The sequence below is a fragment of the Ascaphus truei genome, chromosome 2 (genome assembly GCF_040206685.1).
Source record: "Ascaphus truei isolate aAscTru1 chromosome 2, aAscTru1.hap1, whole genome shotgun sequence".
NCBI classification, from domain to species: domain Eukaryota; kingdom Metazoa; phylum Chordata; class Amphibia; order Anura; family Ascaphidae; genus Ascaphus; species Ascaphus truei.
The window spans coordinates 140,321,862-140,341,710 of NC_134484.1; the positions used below are offsets into that span (position 1 = coordinate 140,321,862).

Sequence of the window (19,849 nt, forward strand, 5' to 3'; positions counted from 1 at the left end):
ATGCAAAAGAGGTGTTCCTTTTAAAGACGCATATCCGCAGAGCTTCGTTATAGTTAACGCAGGGATGTTATGCTAGTTAAGTCATAGCTAAACTTGCCGTTACTCACATACAAACCCTTCAGAAAACTTTTGTTGGTGTAACATCATGTTCTAATAGCATTACATTTTTATAATTCTAACATAACTTATCACTCAAGCAACTTTTTAAAAAGACCATCAGTTACCATTCTTTTTAGATTGAACTTCCAAAAAAAAAGTAACAGGTTTTATTATTGGAAAAAAGGATGAAAACTGAAATATAATGTACAGTATAATAACAATAACATATGTACAGTATGTCACTCAGATACAAAATAACTGAATAACAAGGTCCAGAGGGACCGGTGATCCAGAAAAGAATCCCTACTTACAAGCACTCAATATCATTCATATGTAGAATAAAAATATTAACAATAACCAGCGTCATGTACCTGAAAGTATCTGCCCAGGGCCCTGGTCCATGTGATAAGATAACGATCTATCACTGGGTATTGCAACTGTGTCTGTGAAATGGTAGTCTGCCGGAGCAGCAATGACGTGCCTCTGGAAGCAGGCCTGATGCTGTTTTTTGTTAATATTTTTATTGTATTTAGCCTGTCAAGTAGAGGTTTGTTTATGGTGACAATTGCATTGCAATGGGGAACTAACGCTCCTGGTAGCTGCTGTCGTGTGGACACTCCCCTGTTTACCGGGGTTGTGCACTGTATTGTGGCTTCACAGGATTTATTCTGTTGACCGGGAGCCCCAGTAACCATTAATGCTCACTTACCATTTACAGGGGAAGTGTTAGAGATACTATCTGTATTACCATAGCTTTCATTTTAATCATCCTATAATTCTGACCTACAGTATACAAGAAGAATACCAGTGCCAGTGCCAGGTGTGTCTGTATGTATGTGTCTATAAATATATTTATATTTATTGACCCTGGCATATTACATTGTTCCCATCCACACATCAGTGTTAAACGCAATACAATTAATGCAACTGGTGTGTTTTTATCCAGCTTGTACCCTGACCTATCTACCCTGGTCTATAGTAACCGTTATTGCCACGGTCTGTGCTGATCCGGTCCAAGAGAACCATTCTTAACACGGTACTCACTGGAGGGGTTTTTCTTTAAACTCCAGACTATAATCAAAGTCAACGCCGCAAATTTGTAACTGTTATTACCACAGTATGTGCACATTGGAACCATTCCTACCACGGTTTACTAAATTTATAGCTTGTATTGTAGCGTGGGGGTGAGGGGGGGGTGGAGTTGGTTTAGAAACTCCCTTCCTCCTAGTAGGCTGACTTCGGTCCACTGGCTTATTCAAATTCCCCCCAGAGCAGCATTGCTGTTTCATACAGGACATTTCTTAAATCCCTATATTTTATATTTTGATACTATTAAAAGTTTTTTTTTTAGTATTGCTACATATTACTACATATTCAACTCACAATCTACTAACCATGCATCCATCTAAATTACTTTTCTACATACAGATTGAGTGCTTGCAAGTAGGGATTCTTTTCTGGATCACTGGTTCTTCTGGACCTTGTTGAGTTATTCTGTATTTATATGTGTCTTTGTATCTATATGTGTCTGCACTGTTCACTCCTACTATTTTGTGTAACCATTTACACCCACCAGGGGTGCTGGTATCCCACTCTTCTTTCTATGTATGTCACTCGCAGGATAAAGCGCCATCGGGCGTGAAACACGTAAGAGTGCTTTTTAATTCTGCGTTAATGTGCCAATAAACTTTTGAACAGCTTTTCTTACCAACCCTTGGTGTATTCTGCTGATTGTGCACCGCCAATTTTTCTCCTCCATCTCATATACCGGATACCGACAGGAGCACATCGACCACGGCACACTACGAAGGAGATCCCATAAGTACCTCTCAAGTCTCTTTTTTTATTGTGACTCCACAGTTATGGATTCAAATGGAGATGGTGCCCAGACAGGATTTTGTGACGAAGACATCTGGACAACAGTATAGTAGGTCTATTACTCATGGAGTTAAGACCTAGGCTCCTACTTAGTCACCGATCGTATAATCTAAATATAAATACATGCTCTCTATTATTATTCTGAGGCTTTCTTTTATTTCTCTGCACTTATTGGGATTTATGTTCTTCCCTCTGTGTGTGGACTGACACTTAATAGCTATACATTAAGACAGTCTTTGCAACACTGTTGAACTTTGTTTCCAACTGTACAGCATGAGTTTTTGTTTATGCGCTGATCTGTTTGTCACGTACTGTACAAACAACTCTGTTCTGTCCCTGGCAGGATGTCAGATGCTCACGTGATAGTCCATCTGGTCTCCCGTGCAAAACCGCTGGTTCCAACCTGCTACCATAGGAAATCTGGATTAAAGGAAACGGCTGCAACAGGACAATGTTACCACAATTCGTATTGATTGGTATTTTATTAAGCGTCCGTGCAGGGACATCAAGTATCAAACACAATGTTTCAGGGACGATACAACCATCCTTTGTCAGGTTTTAGGAGTAGCTCTTTCTGTAGCATTTCTTTATATACCTATAACATTAAGCTGTGTCTAAAAAAGCGCAGCAGAGGATTGCCTCGTACTGTAGAAAAACATATAATGCTAAAATAAAGCAAACAATAAGAAGAAAAACAGTCAATATGGAGGTGTATAAATGCTTACCTGGGCTGGGACTGTGAAGTTCTTATCCTCTGAAATGCCCCTCTCCTATCCTCCATAAAGCTTGAGCTGATGGTAAGTGTGGGGCTCGATGTGTTTATTGCCAACTGTGTATTGTAATGCACATTTTATTTTAATGTAGTATATTGTTCCAAATGGGCAAACGTGCTATTAGCCTTCATCCTGACAGGGCTAAGTATAACGTTTATTTTCTACATTTATATATATTTAAATGAGATTAGTACTTTATATATAGTACTACTGTAACTGGATTTAATATAAATCTAAAGAGAAAACATGAGCACACCAACAAGTGTTTTTAAATAATTAAATGTTTTATTTGCACACAATAGATAATAAAGTAAAAATGAATAATGCAAAATACAAAGTCATCTCTTCTTCCAAATATATAATCTCCTTGTCTTTGTCTTCTTCTGGCTGGCTTTTCTTGAACATCTTGGTCTGTAAAGAACGGGACAATATTCAATATTAATAATCGCACCTTACTTTTTGCGTTTTTGCGGGTGGGGGAGAAAAAGCATGGCATAGGTAGAGCACTTTACATTAGGACTAGGGGTTTACATTAGGTTTTTAGGGGTTTGGGGAGGGGGGGGGAAAGAAAATGGCATGCATGATTTTAACACAGTGCATTACCTGGCAGTATTGCTGGATGAGTTTCCTGCACCAATGGGGGAGTTTCCAGCGCGTTGTCTGCACATGCAAAAAAGTAATTGAAAAAACAGAAAAGAAGAATTAACTAAATATTTAAAAAAAAAAACTTTTTTTCCCATCTTTATTTGAAAAAAAAAACATTTAAAATAGTAAATCGGCCACCAGGTCGTTGGACCTCCAGGGAAGAGCCCTTTTATGCCTCAAAAGGGCATTGATGGTTTCTCTCACGCTTTTGAAAACAGACGCGTTCAAATAGAAATTACGCTGGGTTGTTTTGCCAGGCATTTTAAAACCATTAAAAACATCCAGCATGCGGATGACCGAGCTGGATCTGGTGCAAGGTGTGATGGTGCCATCCGGTCGAGCATCGGTGTGGCTAAGTGATGGAGGAGAGCGGGGGGTGTCAGGACGAGCCTCGGCATGGTTGGGTGATGGGGGAGATGAGTGTGGGCTTTCCAGTTGGGCAGCGATCCATGGAAGAAGATGTAAGAAGGCACAATACAGTATCAGGACAAGAGTTCATTCAGATAGAGATCAGCATTTGACATGCTGTGCAATATGTGTCATCTTTTATGCATGGTGTCCCTGACGTCATTTGTTGGCTGGCATGCACACGTGGTACAGATGTCAAAAGTGGGCGTATACTTTACTTGTAGAGGGCCATTATAAATACACCATCACTTCTGTTGACTCATTGCACATTGAATACTGTATACATTGAATATACTGTACATTCCTCTGTGCTTTATTTCTTTTCTAAAGCAGCGGTGCCCAGAAAAGTTATTTCAAAGGATATCAGCATGAGATTACTGTAGATGTATAAGAAAGGCCATGGAATTATGCAGATCAAACGCTGGCTACTTGGTTTGGGCATCAAGTTAGTACATAGCACTGTCTGCTATCATGCCCAATGACAGGCTAAAAGTGTAAACAGGACTTACCGGATGACAACAGAGTAAGTACTGTATAGTACTGTATTTCGCATCTAATTATTTGTTGGTGTCATAAGCAATTTTTTTCCCTTTTTGTCTTTGCCATTTGTTTTGAGCCTAAAAAGGATACATTTGAGAGAGAAAAAAAAAAGAATGTGATAATTTTAAAATGTCACAAACAATTTGCACTGTAAATGATTAAGCCATTTCAATCTGCGTTTTGACGTGTTTTCTTCCCCTTTTGTCTTTGCCAGTCATTTTGGGCCTAAAATGATACATTTTAGAAAAATAAAAGTGTATGTGTGCCGAGTATGCGCATTTTAAGTGAAACTTCTTTGTCTTTTGTAACTGTTTTGTCACAGAAATTTCAGTGCCAAAATGCAAAGAAGTTTGACTTACAACGCATATTTTGTTTTGGGAAATCCTATTTTCAAGTCTCAAAATGTCAGAAGTATGTGTTCAAGGTTGGAGAGGCTAAGGCTGTTTGCATATAAGATTGTGTCATCTGCATACTGTACATGTGTATTGAAGCTCCCTTACAAGCTGTAGGAAGATCATATATGAACACTGAGAAGAGAAGGAGCCCCAGAACAGAGCCTTGCGGGACACCAAAGGTGATATCCAAGGGGTTGGAGCTAGAGCCCGAGATATACACATGTTGGGATCTACCTAATAGGTAGGACTGAAACCAGTTTAAAGCATGCTTCCCTATGCCAGAGCATTGGAGTTTGTTAAGCAAGATAACATGATCAACAGTATCAAAAGCCTTTGCAAAATCTAGGAATATTGCACCAGTGAGTTGTCCCAGTTTCATTCCACACTGGATTTCACTGCAAACTTTTAGCAGGGTAGTTACGGTGGAGTGTTTGGGGCAAAAGCCAGATTGGAATTGGCTATGGAAGTTTGTCTTGGTATAGTAATCGCTTAATTGGGAGTGGACACATTTTTCCATGACTTTGGATCGTATTGGGAGAAGAGAGATTGGCCTGTAGTTTGAGACAGTGTTTCTGTCCCCACTTTTGAAGATTGGGACAACTCTGGCAGTTTTCCACGTCTTAGGGATATGGCCTGCAGGTCTATTAATAGGGTAGGGTACGGAGGGAGAGAGCCCCCGCCTCAGCCTAGTCAAGCATTCGTTGGTCTTCAGTGTTATAGTAGTATTAAATGGTGCAAATGGGGATGTAATTGATGGGCAACAAAAGAGAGAAAAGAAACCTCACTGAATACACTCGTAGAAATGTAATGAGTACATTTGAAATGTGGGTTTAAAACATTTTATTAATCAATAATATAAAATTTAGTTATTAAGGGAACAAGTAGAAAAATCCATGACCAGCCCTTCAAAACTTTTATACTTATTAAAGCACAACGTTAGTTGTTATTGGTCATATAAGAAAAGGCCATAACATCCTGTCTTATCAGTAATCCATTATACAAACTTTCTCCAATGCAAATATATTGCTCATTCAATGTTGCATCAGCCCTTACAGTGGGCTTATATTATCTAAAACATAGAGAGTAGAAATTGTATTTCAAACACACAAAGTGTCTGTATGCACTGACTCACTGTGTACTTACTGAGCTATTGCATGAGCATTTCTCAAATATATAAATAATACACTAATACACTGAAAGTATTGTATACATGGGAGGTGTCAGACGAACATATTAAGCTCATAATCACACCTTGTCATTTAAAATAAGCATATAACCATACTTAGCAAGTGGTTTGCAGTAAGAGGAACACACTAATTGTGTGGTTTTAGTCCTCAGGACACGATTCAAAGACCGTATCCAGTTATAACTCATTATTAACTGCTTGCAAAAGACTGCAGTTTATAGCATACTATTAATACTAGGATTGTGCTGTTAATATTGATCACATGCAGACAAAGAATGCCGAACATGGTGATGCCTAAGCACCTTATTTAAATAGCATCAATGGTTTCTCTGCTGAATATTAAACTCTGCTACGGCTGCTATAATAAGACACAACGTCTTATAAGTGAGCTCGTAAAGATAGAATGCATGTATAGCAGCTGCATATTATGTAGCATTATAAGATCACCCTCAGTTCTCAAATGCCAGTTTTACAACTATGATATGACCTGCAGACAGAATAGAGTTGACTATGGAAGCAATTTGTTTGATAAGACTTGGGGTACCAAGTCTTAGGAACTTACAATGCATTAAGTCAGGGCCACATTGGCTGCTTAGTTTGAATTTGAGGAGCACTTGTGTAATCTCCTCTTCAGATACTGGGACAAATTGAAAATTGTGTGCAGTGTTGGGAGAGGGTGGGCTATAGGGGTACTCTCAGAATGAGGTTCATGTTTGTTGTTTGGGTTGCGTTTCGCTAATAAGTTAGTAGCACACCCCACAAAGTAATCATTGAATCTTATTCTGCGTAATGGAGCATGTGTATCACAGAGTTTTAAGAACTCGGATTGGAAATAGTTGAGCGCAGAATCAGGGTCGGGAATTAAGTTGATTCTGTACCAAGGGTTGTTGGTAAGGTCAGACAGAAATCGTTGTGGGTTAAAATTTCTAAATGTTCTAGTGAGGAGAACTTTAGGGCTTGATTGGGGTGGTTTATTTTTCCTAACACCTACACTATTTCCTATACACTACATGACACTATTGCATGGTCACTGAAAATGTCAGGAAGGATGCCAGAGGATTGGATTCTGCTGGGATTTGAGGAGAAAATCCAGTCTAACAAGGAATGGTTGTGAGATTTCAGGTTTGTCCATGTGGGTTGGGAAATGAGTTGCCTTAGGTTAAGTGACTTGAGTTGTATCTGAATTTTGTGGTTTTTAGGGTCGAGCCAATTGAAGTTGAAATCCCCAAGAACTAGCAGCTCACTCTTCACATTCAGAGAGGAAATGGAGCCAAGAAACTGGGTGATATCAGTCAGGGACTGTTGAGGGGCTTTAGGGGGGCGGTAGATGCCAGCAACCAATATATGCTTAGAAAAGGGGAGGCAGATTTTGTCAACTAGGATTTTAAAAGAGGATGGGCTTGGAGGTCAATTTAACAGTGCAAATTATAAGGTGTCTGCAATATAAAATAACACCCCTTCTCCTCTATTTAACCTATCTTTCCTAGAAATGGAATATCCCTGAAGGGTTTTAGAGGGAGCCATATTTCTGTGAGAACGATGTCTTTGGGTTTATGCATAAGGCACCATGCCCTTAGTTCATCCACTTTGGGCAACAGGCTCCGGATATTTATATAGGCAACAGATAGACCTTTTTGGAATTTGAAGGGGGTATTCTCAGATGTATGGGACTGAATGAGCAGTGGTTGGTGTGCTGGTTTTCAGAGTTCTCCACCAACATTCAGAAGATAGTGCAAGGCTTTTGAGTAATCCAGGGTTGAACCCCTGGTTGAAAAACACTGATCTATACTATAAAATTTTCAGTTTATATCTCCCGCACCACGTGGGCCAATAGAAAGCCACAACAACATCTGTTACCTGGCTACTTATTGGCCTGTGTGATGCGGGGGATTTAAAAACCAGGAAGTATCAGAAAATAATGGGGTTCAACTCAGGGAAAAACCTGGTTCCCATCCTCTAAAAAAGTGGGCTCTGAGGGGGAGACTGCTGCTTTAAAATACTTATAATTTCAGACATAATTTTAGATTCCCATAATGTCTCTTGATAAAAGCGGCCAGTTGATGAAAGCTTTTTGTTATTTCTAATATGCTAGTGGAATGGAATTGGTATATGGGGCAGGACCCTTGGGCATCTCCTATTATTTTCACTTCTTTGCATCACGCATCTTTGGTATGTCAGTGGTAAGACTTCTGCCTTCTATGGCATACATCAATCTATATTGCATTTATGCCAATCCCTACTTATTGTTTATAATATATATATATTTTCTTTGAATCTGAAATGTTCATAGGATGTGAAGATGCTTCTCTATTGTGAAGCATTGTCAGTTATTTTGTGAAAATGTATCTGGTATTTACTGTATAATCAGCTCTGAAAATACAACGGTCATTGTCATTCAGGAGAAATCAGTATAATGAAGCTTCACTTGTTCTGAGATCTAGTGCTGTATTTTTGTTACTGAGTTCTTATTGGTTTGATCTCTTTGTTAGAGCTTATAAATATTTATAGTGCAAAATACTTTGACATGTGGAATTGCTTTGTTATACTTGACACTAAACATAACTGTTATACAGCTATAAATCACACTGACTTTCTCTGTTTACCTTTCTTCCTCTCTGTTATTCCATCCAAAGTGGCAATTCTTGCAGAGGTGTAAATGTAATTTTCAGATTAGATAATATGATGGAAATTGTATAATAGTGTTGCCCTTCTGTGCTTTGACATCAGACACAAGGGAAAAAAGTGTGTGTGCCGAGCACGCGCATTTTAAGTGAAACTTCTTTGTCTTTTGTCACAGAAATTGTATTTGTGATGGTGATGTTTTAAATTAAAAATCAAAGCACAATTTCAGTGCCAAAATGCAAAGAAGTTTGACTTAGAACGTGTTTTAGCTATTTGCACTTCTATATTTATAGTGAACAAAACAAAGAAGATAACCCCTCCAAAAGCGCTAACCTACACTAAAAAATAAGTGCTAACAATAATGGGCAAAAAACAATGATAAGTACTCGTGCAACATCAAAGTAAATAATAAAATGCTGTGGAAAAAGCAGCTAGGTGACAATAATGACAGGTTATTCCAAACCTGATATACACAGTGAACAAACAATAATAAAGTCCCCAGCGCTAAAGTCCAAGATACCGTGATCTTTTAGGCAGTCTCTGGTCTTTAAGATGGTAGTTGGGCTCTGGTATAGATGCTCCAGATGGGATGATGTCCTTGATGTAGATGGATACACCGTATAATAAACGCCAATATGTTCAGTGGAGAGGATCTGTGCTTGCTCCCCTTCTACTCCGCTCCTCACACGAACCCCACGTGGAGACAGCTTACTGGAGGCAACCTCTATCCTCAATGGCGTCAGGGATGATTTCGTTACGGCACCTCCACCGATATGTGACAGGAATAGGCACAAAATAGTGTAGTATGAAGTGACCTTTATTTTCTAAAACACTATAAAAAGTATTAAAATACACTCACATGGTGCAATGGTAGATCGTATTGCTCAAATTGCCGTCCGCAGCTTGCAATTCCTAATGCCACGTCGGAGAGGCTCACTGCACACAGACACGCTGTCGACTCGGCGTGTGACGTCAGTGCTACTGGAAACTCTCCCTGCGGCAGGACTACGAATGCTGGGATGGCTCAAAAGACTAAGCTCCTCCTCTGGAATGTATCTTTCCTCATTTACTGTTCATACTGGAGTCTGCTCACTGCTGGTTGGCGATTCTCTGTGTTTGGTAAGCCTTATGTGTGGAGGCAGCTAAAAAACGATATACTTGCTCCCTTCATTTTTTCACCGGAGAGTAAGAAGTATGGTGTATCACTGGGACTGCCTCCTGTGCATGATATGTGGATAACGCTGAACCCTTTTACCCTTTATTCAGTGGCTTAGCGGGTATACTGTGCTTGTATTGATTTACTCATTGAGCAGTATATTATCAACTATGACACATATCTGTGTGCCATTTATCCACAGCAGATACTTTGAAGTTCAATTGACCTAAACCACAGACATTTCTACTGTACTGTATATCTTTGTTACATTCTAATCTGTGGATTAATTCAATGTTATCCTGTGGATGGATCAATAGTTTGAATGTTATACACGCTAGGGTATGATTTAGCATTTGTACACATCGAAGGGTAAAAGGTTACTTATATATTATATATTATAGGATGTTCTTTTAGAGTCAGGTGTACAGTATCATCTTGTAATTAGGTACAATGGTTAACTAGTCCTGTATGGTTATTAATCTGCCACTGTGCCCTGTCCTGACTGATTGTCTATCTCCAGCTGGAAGGTGATCTCCACCCTGAGAAGAGGTTTATTATCATTAACCCCTTCTTTTGGGGTGTGGGTTCACTGAGACAATAATCATCCCTGTATTTCTTGGTTGTATATCTACTTAACAATACAGCTTGATGTCATCAAATGTCTAATTGTTTTTTGCTTGCCGCATATATTTGCTTGTATTGAAAGGATAAGGTGCAGAGGATATATATCTATACTGTATCTCAAATAAAAAGATCACTTGTGAGCACATTCACATGTCTTAGGCAGGTCTGCAACGCTGCCTTTCACCATTATCCCCAGCATACAGTGCTTCCACTGCAGCAAGGGATTCTGGGAAATGACATGCAAATGAGCACACAATGTGTCACCTTTTGTCTGAAAAACCATTATTACATGGAGCCTATATAAGCTAATGCTCGCTGTTAACACAGCTTTAAAGCACAGCATGGGAATCAGATGCAAAGCCAGAGAAACCATTCACAGACATGTTTCAACCTTAAGGAGTATCATCAGTGTGAAGTCGGTTGTACTGCTGACTTTGCATTTTCAAATATATATATATATATATATATATATATATACCGCAAGAATTACCTAGGCTCAAAGGGAGAAAAAAGGAAGAAACATAGGGTAGTATGCCCTGACTCTTGCCAATTCACCAATGGTAAGGTGTGCACTCACAGTTATTTGGAAATGAAATGCCTTTTATCCACCCTGGGATCTGGAACTTTGTGTGATATTTCAAACCTCCTCCTCAAACTTCCAGGCTGTAAATACACTCAACACCAATCTGCCACCGGATCCTCCCGGTTAGCTTACAAACACACCTCCTCCGTCTCAGGGGTTAATTATGCACATGTAAGGGAAGGTAGGGGACACAAATATTGTGTAATTCCGTTTAATAATAAAAGTTTAAGAATACCATGATAAGTAAAAAAAACTCACATTCTATGAGCTCTTAAATAGCAGTTGAGAATATTAGAGCATCTCACACTCGTAAATGTCTCGTGAATCGGTATCTGCACGCACTCACGGCACTTGCTGTCCTGGAACCGGCGTCTCAGTAGACTCCTGGCACTTCCGTGTCACGTGGTTACGCCTCAGTCTCGCGAGATCTTTGCGCTCCTCCACTGATACTGGCACGGATGTCGCTCACGGCACACAAGCTGGATGAACGTCGTCTCTCTCCTGCACACACCGGTACAATGAACTAACACGCCCTACGCGTTTCTCCAGGGGCTGATATTTTTGTACCTATCCCTACCTTGGGTTATATAGTCACCTTCCGATCATGATTGGTTAATCATATATTGACTTAAGAAAGACTTCTCTATGCACAGGATATATACTTTTAACATAAGATACCTATCTTATTCACTCTGTTGTAACTTATAATAAAGAGTATAATAAATATATGTCAAAACTGTTTTTGGATATATTATTTCTGCACCACTCACATTAAATTAGAGGGATTAGCAGATATTTTATTACTTGCTACTGTATAATTCAATGTTCATAATAAAGAAATATACTGCATAAACAATGGATCAACTCACATTTAAACAATTTTATGTGTAACTACTATTATATATTATTCCCTATTCTTACTATATATTACTCTACCAAATATGATACATATTTAGTAATCAATATTTAATATTTTAATTACCCATATATATCAACACAAGCTTTGTACTTATTATGCTCCATAGAAAGAGAGAAAATTATTATAGACTAGATCATAATCATACTTCATTTATACAAACCACATATTAACCTGAAATAAGCTTATGTAAAACATTTATGTAATTTAGTTATTACTATTCTAATCAATACAGGCATGTGCTTATTATGCTCCACCTAAAGAGAGAAAATTCATTATAGTTTAGATCATAATTATACTACATTCGTAGAGATCATATATTAAATTGAAATAAGCTTATTAGAAACGCTTATCTCTATTGGTTATTAACCATAAGTTAGTAGTTTAAACAAACATCAGTAATAAAAATTTAGCAGATTCCTCACAACACAATCTATTAATTTATCATTATAATTAGAAGACACTCATTGTATTTTGTTGTTACATATACAGGTGCGCCGACGAGTATTCTAAAACTTGCCTTGGAAAATCTGGGGCAATCACCAACAAGACCCAGGTACATGCTGGGTACATGCTGCAACATTTCAGTGACATTTCTGCAGACAGACTAATGGCCCATCGGATTAATACAGCGGGGGTCCCTGGCAGTCCCATTCAAACTCCCTGGTGCACAGGCTAATCGGGGAGGTCGGGTGCGATTTCCTGTCAGAGCGTTTCAGAGCCTTCATTGTGGGAAGCACAACGCTCTGACTCTGATCCTATTTGATATTATATCATGTACCTCATTGTGCTATTCCTATTATAATGGTTCTAAGAGCCTTTTGACTTAAACTCCACTCATAGGAGTGTTTTGTCAGTATTTGCCAAGTGGTTCACCAGAAACGACCTACAGGCTCAGTAATTCCTGCACCTGTCGGTCTGGTGATATATTGTATGTGTACAGGGGCGTGGACAAAGTATATTTCTGAAGCAGAGCTTATGTCTAAACATCACCATTAGGATTACCAGTCTACTCCTGCCTTTCACCCCCACCCCCGTTCCTGCCTTTCACCCCCCACTCTTGCCTTTCACCCCCCCACTCTTGCCTTTCGCCCCCCCCACTCTTGCCTTTCACCCCCCCCACTCTTGCCTTTCACCCCCCCCCACTCTTGCCTTTCACCCCCCACTCTTGCCTTTCACCCCCCCCACTCTTGCCTTTCACCCCCCCACTCTTACCTTTCACCCCCTCACTCTTGCCTTTCACCCCCCTCCCACTCTTGCCTTTCACCCCCCACTCTTGCCTTTCACCCCCCCACTCTTGCCTTTCACCCCCCCACTCTTGCCTTTCACCCCCCCACTCTTGCCTTTCACCCCCCACTCTTGCCTTTCACCCCCCCACTCTTGCCTTTCACCCCCCCCACTCTTGCCTTCCACCCCCCCTCTCTTGCCTTTCACCCCCCCCCACTCTTGCCTTTCATCCCCCCCTCTCTTGCCTTTCACCCCCCCTCTCTTGCCTTTCACCCCCCCTCTCTTGCCTTTCACCCCCCCTCTCTTGCCGTCACCACCCGCGCACCCACTAAGTCACCCACCTGCGCACCCACTCAGTCACCCACCTGCGCACCCACTCAGTCACCCGTGCACCCACTCGCGCACCCGCGCACCCACCCGCACACCCACTCAGTCACCCACCCGTGCACCCACTCAGTCACCCGCGCACCCACCCGCGCACCCAGTCAGTCACCCACCCACGCACCCACTCAGTCACGCACCCACCCAGTCACGCACCCACCCAGTCACCTGTCTTTTGTGGAAAATATAAAAAGAAACGGGTTGCATTGTAATCTTTTTTTCGGTATGACAATAAGAAAACAGTTACGTTCAAGTTGTGTGCTAAAAAATTATTTTCCCTGGTAGGTGCACTATGGGTTGGGGGGGAGAGGGGTGCCCTGCTCCTTTCATTTGTCCTGGGCCCTATGCTTTCTGTTGACGACCCTGCAACCCTCCCGCCTGCGACTGGGGGGGGTGGAGAATCAACCCTCCCGCCCCTCCAGTGACCCACTGCTGCCGAACTCTGAAGGAAGGGGGGGGGAATCACTAACCAAAGGTGAGCACCGCCGCTAACCTCTAAAGGGGGGGGATTCCAACCCGCCCACCCAGGGAGACACCACCTAGCTGTGAAGGGGGGGGATCCCAACCCTCCTGGCCACCCCCCACCAGTGACCTGCCGCCGCCGAGCTATGAAGGCGGGGGGGGGGGGGGGAAAGAATTGGAGATGTGAAGGGGGAAATCGGAACTGTGAAGGGGGGGGGGAATCGTAGCTGTGAAGGGGGCGGGAAATGGAGATATGAAAGGAGGGGGGTGAGCGTAGAGCGAGGGGGAGCGGGAAAATGTTATCCCGTGCAACGCGGGGTATATCAGCTAGTATATATATATAAAGGCAACTTTATCAACACATCTTTGATAAAGTTGCCTTTGTTGCGACGAAACGCGTCAGGGACGTACCTTGCGACATTACGTCATCACGTTGCGTGCAGCCTTCACGGCCGGAGAGTGCATGGTGTATTATCGAGGCCAGCTCTGATACCACATTGAATGGAGGATTTCAAGTGAACCTGAGGGATCAACGCTGTCGGGAGCCTTGTTCCAGTCGATGTTGGACTGCATACTTGATATAAGACGTTACCTGCCTTGGTGGTGATTATATATCACATACTGCTATATTTACACTTGTACATTGTGAGTGTTTTTAATCCCCCCACCTTTTCCTTCCCCATATTAAATGTTACAGTGTTACACTATGGGGCGTGCGCTCTCTTTCTCTTTGTTCTTATTGATTCTGCTGTGGAACTGTTTTTTCCATTTGAGTGCTGCCGTGGACCCCTTGATCCTGTACATTGTCCTGTTGTCATCTTTCAGGACTTACCCTAGGGTTTGGACATTGAACTTGGAATATTTTACGTTATTACTGTTGTACTGGAGTGTTTGTTCTAGTATGTAATTATTTCACTATTAATGGTATTATTTGTAATTGTTTTATTTATATTTACATTTTTTATAGGTATTTTGAATCATTTTTTTCATTTTCACATATATATCTATTGTTATAAGTGTGGCGCTACTTATATCACTTTTTTCTTTATATATATATATAGTGCAGAATAAATGAGTTCTTCAGTATTACAGTAAATGATACCTTTTTTATTTGGACTAACAATTTATGTCATAGGACAAGCTTTCAAGAGTTTTCCTCTCTTCTTCAGGTCAACAATACTGATATACAAAGGTTTCTACGACTTAGACAGGGATTGGAAAAGAAAAGGAAAAAAAAAAGGAAGAATAAAGAATTCCAGGCACTGGAAAGGTGTTAACTGAGATAAGGAAGTTGAGAATTAGGGATGGGGGGGCTGTACATCCACAGCAGCCCAGAGGGGGAAGAGGATGCTGGGAGGGGGGGTAGGGGGGAAGGTATGGGATGGCACAATGGAAGGGAGGACCTTTACACAAATAATAATAGTGCGTGAGAAACCCCATGTCTGCATTAAGTCCACTTGTTTTGGTGTCAAAGAGTCTTAAAATTCTGAGCTGAAATGTTGTCCGTTCTTGGGTGCGTTTGAACATTCCATTGAGGATTTTGATTTTTAAATCCTTTATGGAGTGATCTGGTAGTGAGAAATTATGTCCCACTGGTGAGCAGTATCTTCCTTCTTCGTGGTGTAGTATAGAGTGTCTGTGCATATTCATTCTTCCTTGAAGTTTTTGGCTGGTTTCCCCAATGTAGCATCCTTGGTCACATTTGTTGCACTGAATCATATAAACCATGTTCCTGGATGTGCAGCTGTATGATCCTTTAACATTGAGGGTTCTATTGTTGGGACTGGCTGTGGGATCTTGGCATATATGTTTGCAGAGTTTGCAACTTGTGTTGTTGCACAGTTTTTTGCCATTATCAGTGTCTTTAAGTTCGTTGTGAAGTTATCTGTTGACTAATTTCTGTTTGAGGTTTGGTGGTTGCCGATTTCTTTTAATGTCACATCCTCTTCCAGCATGGGTTGCAGATCTTTGATTATTTTTCATATTCCCTCTATGGCAGGGTTGTATGTGGCCACTAGTGGTATGCGTGTGGTTGGTTCTCTGCCTGTATTGTAGCAGGTGTTCTCGTAGGGCTTTTAGTGCAGAGGTAATAGTTCTGGCAATGGTCTTTGGTTTGTATCCCTTCTGTATGAACGATTCGATCAGAGTTGTGAGATGCCTGTTTCTCTCTTCAGTGTCAGAGCATATGCGGTGGTATCTTATAGCCTGGCTGTATATGATACCTTGTTTTGTATGAGTGGGATGGAAGCTGGAGTTGTGGAGGTAACTGCATCTGTCTGTTGGTTTCTTGTATACAGATGTGTGTAGTTTGCGATTTTTCAGTGTTACTGTTGTGTCTAGAAAGTTTACTAGGTTTGCAGAATAATCCATTTTGAGTTTAATTGATGGATGGAATGAGTTCAGGGACTCATGGAATTGTTTTAGGTTTCCTTCACCCTCTGTCCATATTATAAACAGGTCATCAATGTATCTGTAGAATTTGTAGGGTTTGTGGGGGCATGTAGTTAGGAATCTTTGTTCAAGATTGGCATATTGCAGTGCCATTGTGCCATCCCATACCTTCCCCCACCCCCCTCCCAGTATCCTCTTCCCCCCTGTGCTGCTGTACAGCCCCACCCCAATCCCTAATTCTCACCTTCCTTATCTCAGTTTTAACACCCATCCAGTGCCTGGAATTCTTTATTCTTCCTTTTTCTTTTCTTTTCAAATCCCTCTCTAAGTCGTAGAAACCTTTGTATATCAGTGTTGAGACCTAAAGAAGAGAGGAAAACAATTGAAAGCTTGTCCTATGACATAAATTGTTAGTCCAAATAAAAAAGGTATCACCTAATACGGAAGAACTAATTTATTCTGCACTAACACGGATATTTCCGTTGTTGTATACATTTGCCACGCCCAGTAGAACTCTTTTTTGACATAAATATATATTCATGATGTGGTGGGTGTAGGAGTTTGAGCTAGTTGGGAATGTGTGTTGGTAGACCTACCCAGCCTACCTACCCAGCCTAGAAATATTTCAAAGCAAGTATAGACCAACCTCACACCCATAAAGTTTGAAACATGTCTGTGAGTGGTCAGTACTTGATTTGCTAGTCCCATGCTGTGTTTAAAAGCTGTGTAAACGGCGATACATCATCTTAAATGGGCTCCATGGGAATGGATATTCCAGGCAAAAGGTGACACATTCTGTGCTCATTTGCATGTCATTTCCCAGAATCCCTTGCTGCAGTGGGAGCACTGTAATCAAGGTGATAATGGTTGAAAGGTAGGGTTGCAGACCTGTCTAAGACATGTGATATTTTTTATTGGCTATATGCTAATGGTGGAGGTTTTCTGTCGCCTTTTTCATCCAGCATAACTTAAAAAAAAAAAAAAAACATATATATATATATATCATTTTTATATGGTGTAGTGGTATTTGGTTGTTTATATATTCATATTATTAGATTCTAATTAATATAGTGATTTATTATTATCTTTTGAAACTAAAATTATAGGTTTAGGTTTTAATTTCAATTTGGTATATATATATATATATTTTTCCATATTTGATGAAACTTAGATTGGTAATAGTGGGACAGCTTTTTCTAACATGTCATTGTGTTAGTTGAGTTTATACATAATTAAATTGTTTAGTTTTAGCTATTTTCATTGTATGATGTGAACAACATAATTATTGATGTTTTTTTTGTTGTTATTCATTGTAATGTTGATATTTATAGTAATTTTAGATTTATACGATTTGTGGTGAAACTTAGTACCAATGTGAAAATAGGTTTACTTGATCCAGCCTATTTAACTGGCTGTCCCTGACAATCACAATTCTCCTGACGAAGTCGCCGCAGTGTGACGAAACGCGTAGAGCTGTGACGTCATCGCGCTTGTGTTTGTGTATTTGGAGTCCCTGGCTTCCCTGCGCTCCGGCTGGCAGTAATTTCAAGTGTTAGCAATCATTTTATGAGGGAGCAAAGGACGTGCAGGCATTGGATGCCTTTATATCTTGCTGCCAATTGATGGTGAACCTGGGCTGTTTACATCCACAAACCTGGGACTCACCCTACCACCGCAGATGACCACAATAGAGATTTCTCTCCCACGAATGGTTCTGTTTGAAATCCTGTAAGTGCACATTCTTATGGGTTGCTGATTTTTTAAATAAATGTACCTTATTTTTTACTCAGTTACGTGCTATGGAGCTTGCGCTTCTGTTTGTTTTTTGTTCATATATATATATATATATATATATATATATATATATATATATATATATATATATATATATATATATATATATGTATATATATATATGTACCGCACTTTCCCCACCCCCTGAAAGCTGTGTGGCTACGGTGTGTGTATATGGGCAATACCTGTGGTGCACAGGAGATCTGAGTCTCCGCTACTGGGAACCTGGGGTATACCTGAGTCGATGTTCGGTCGGTAGTGCCTCCACCTGTACAGGATCCTATGATTTAGAATAACCCCACTACAGGACCCGCATACAATAAAACACACACTTATGAAAGATAACAGTTTTACTGAACATAAATAATCTAGGATATATATATACCACCAACCAGGCCACGCATGGCCGTACCCTCCAATGCTCTGCTCCCCCACCCAAGGTGTGTGCGATAGCGCTGCCCCACTATAGTGTTTGAATTGGTGCACTGATGCGTTGGGTACCTGCCGGTTGATGCCACACCCGGGCGTGCGGATGTCATGATGCTGGGCTCCACGGATCCGATGCTAATACTGAGAAGCCTCCGCCTCTACGTGGCGTGGGTACCTCATGGATTGTACCACCGTAAACAATGTCTTTATTAATTTTGGGGCAATCTGTGTCCTGGACCACAGGCCGCAGCCACTGTGCGCCGTCTCTCTGTGTCCCTAAAACTAATATTGCTAAGCAGGGCAGGGTCCCTATCTGAGGGGCAAGTCCCTATCGCAGCAACAAACTATCAGGAGTCAGGGCCTAGCTGGGGCATAATAGGGGGTATCTGGCCTAGTGCAGATGCCACTGACATCTGCACATATAACTTACTCCTTCCTTGTCCCAGCTCCAACTGCTCCTTTCCTGTCAGCTCAAACTTCAAGCACACCCAAAGTTCCAATCTCCCCTCAGGAGATTCTAGCAGCCCTATTGGCTGTACTGTGTAATGTGTTGTGCAGCCCCCGGTGGCTGCTGGAACCTTTGCATGCACAAACCTTTTCTGCGCATGCGAGCTCACAAACAAAATGGCGGTGGCCTTCAAAGGAGGTGAGGAGAGCTAAAGGGAGTACCGGGCAACCCTCCAGTCCCCTGCGCTCCTGGTTTTCCCCCCCTCCTTACCATCACATGTGGGGATGTTGAGGCAGGGCAACGGAGTCGCCGGTGGCTCCCGCCGTAGGGCGCCGCCATGTTGGGTGTGCACGCGAACGATCGCAGAGTTGCGCATGCGCAGAAGCGGCGAGTGAAAGTTCGGGGTCCTTGCCGAGTAAGGCAGGCAAAGGGCACCCTGTGGCAGCCATTAGTCGTGCATGTGCAGTGTCCTATGCGCACGCGGTCTCAATTTTAATTGTGCAGCAGAGACTACAACTCCCATGAGGCTTAGGGAGAAAGCTGCCTGGTGACACACGATAGCCAATGTGATGGCTGGATTGCTTCTGAAGGAAGGAAAGACTACTGCCTGCTGGGAGAGGAAGTGAGAGAGTCAAGACCTGGACACTGACGGTGCAGGTAGTGTCCATGGAGCAGTGCTCCAGGGACTAGGCCAGAGGTATACCCCCAGGGCCCAGGTAGTCCCCTGAGACACTGTAGAGAATTAACTGTATGAGATAAGGAAAAGCCTTAAGATAGGGACTCCTTCACTATACTCATAGCGAGAGAGATGCTGCAGGACAGTGCCTGACTGCCAGTACAGCGTGTAGCTGAAAGAGTATCTGACTCCATAGCAGAGACTGTTCGCAAAGGA

The 19,849-nt window shown here is 41.5% G+C and overlaps 1 long non-coding RNA gene across 1 annotated transcript; it reads right to left on the minus strand.

Moving 5' to 3' along the window:
* Positions 1-3,047: 3,047 nt before the first annotated feature.
* Positions 3,048-18,947, minus strand: LOC142488585 (uncharacterized). The gene is made up of 4 exons (XR_012799515.1): positions 18,582-18,947; positions 4,313-4,420; positions 3,354-3,410; positions 3,048-3,161 (listed from the first exon to the last, which is right to left on the minus strand). It is a non-coding gene; the product is annotated as an uncharacterized LOC142488585 (long non-coding RNA).
* Between the last annotated feature and the right edge of the window lie 902 nt (positions 18,948-19,849).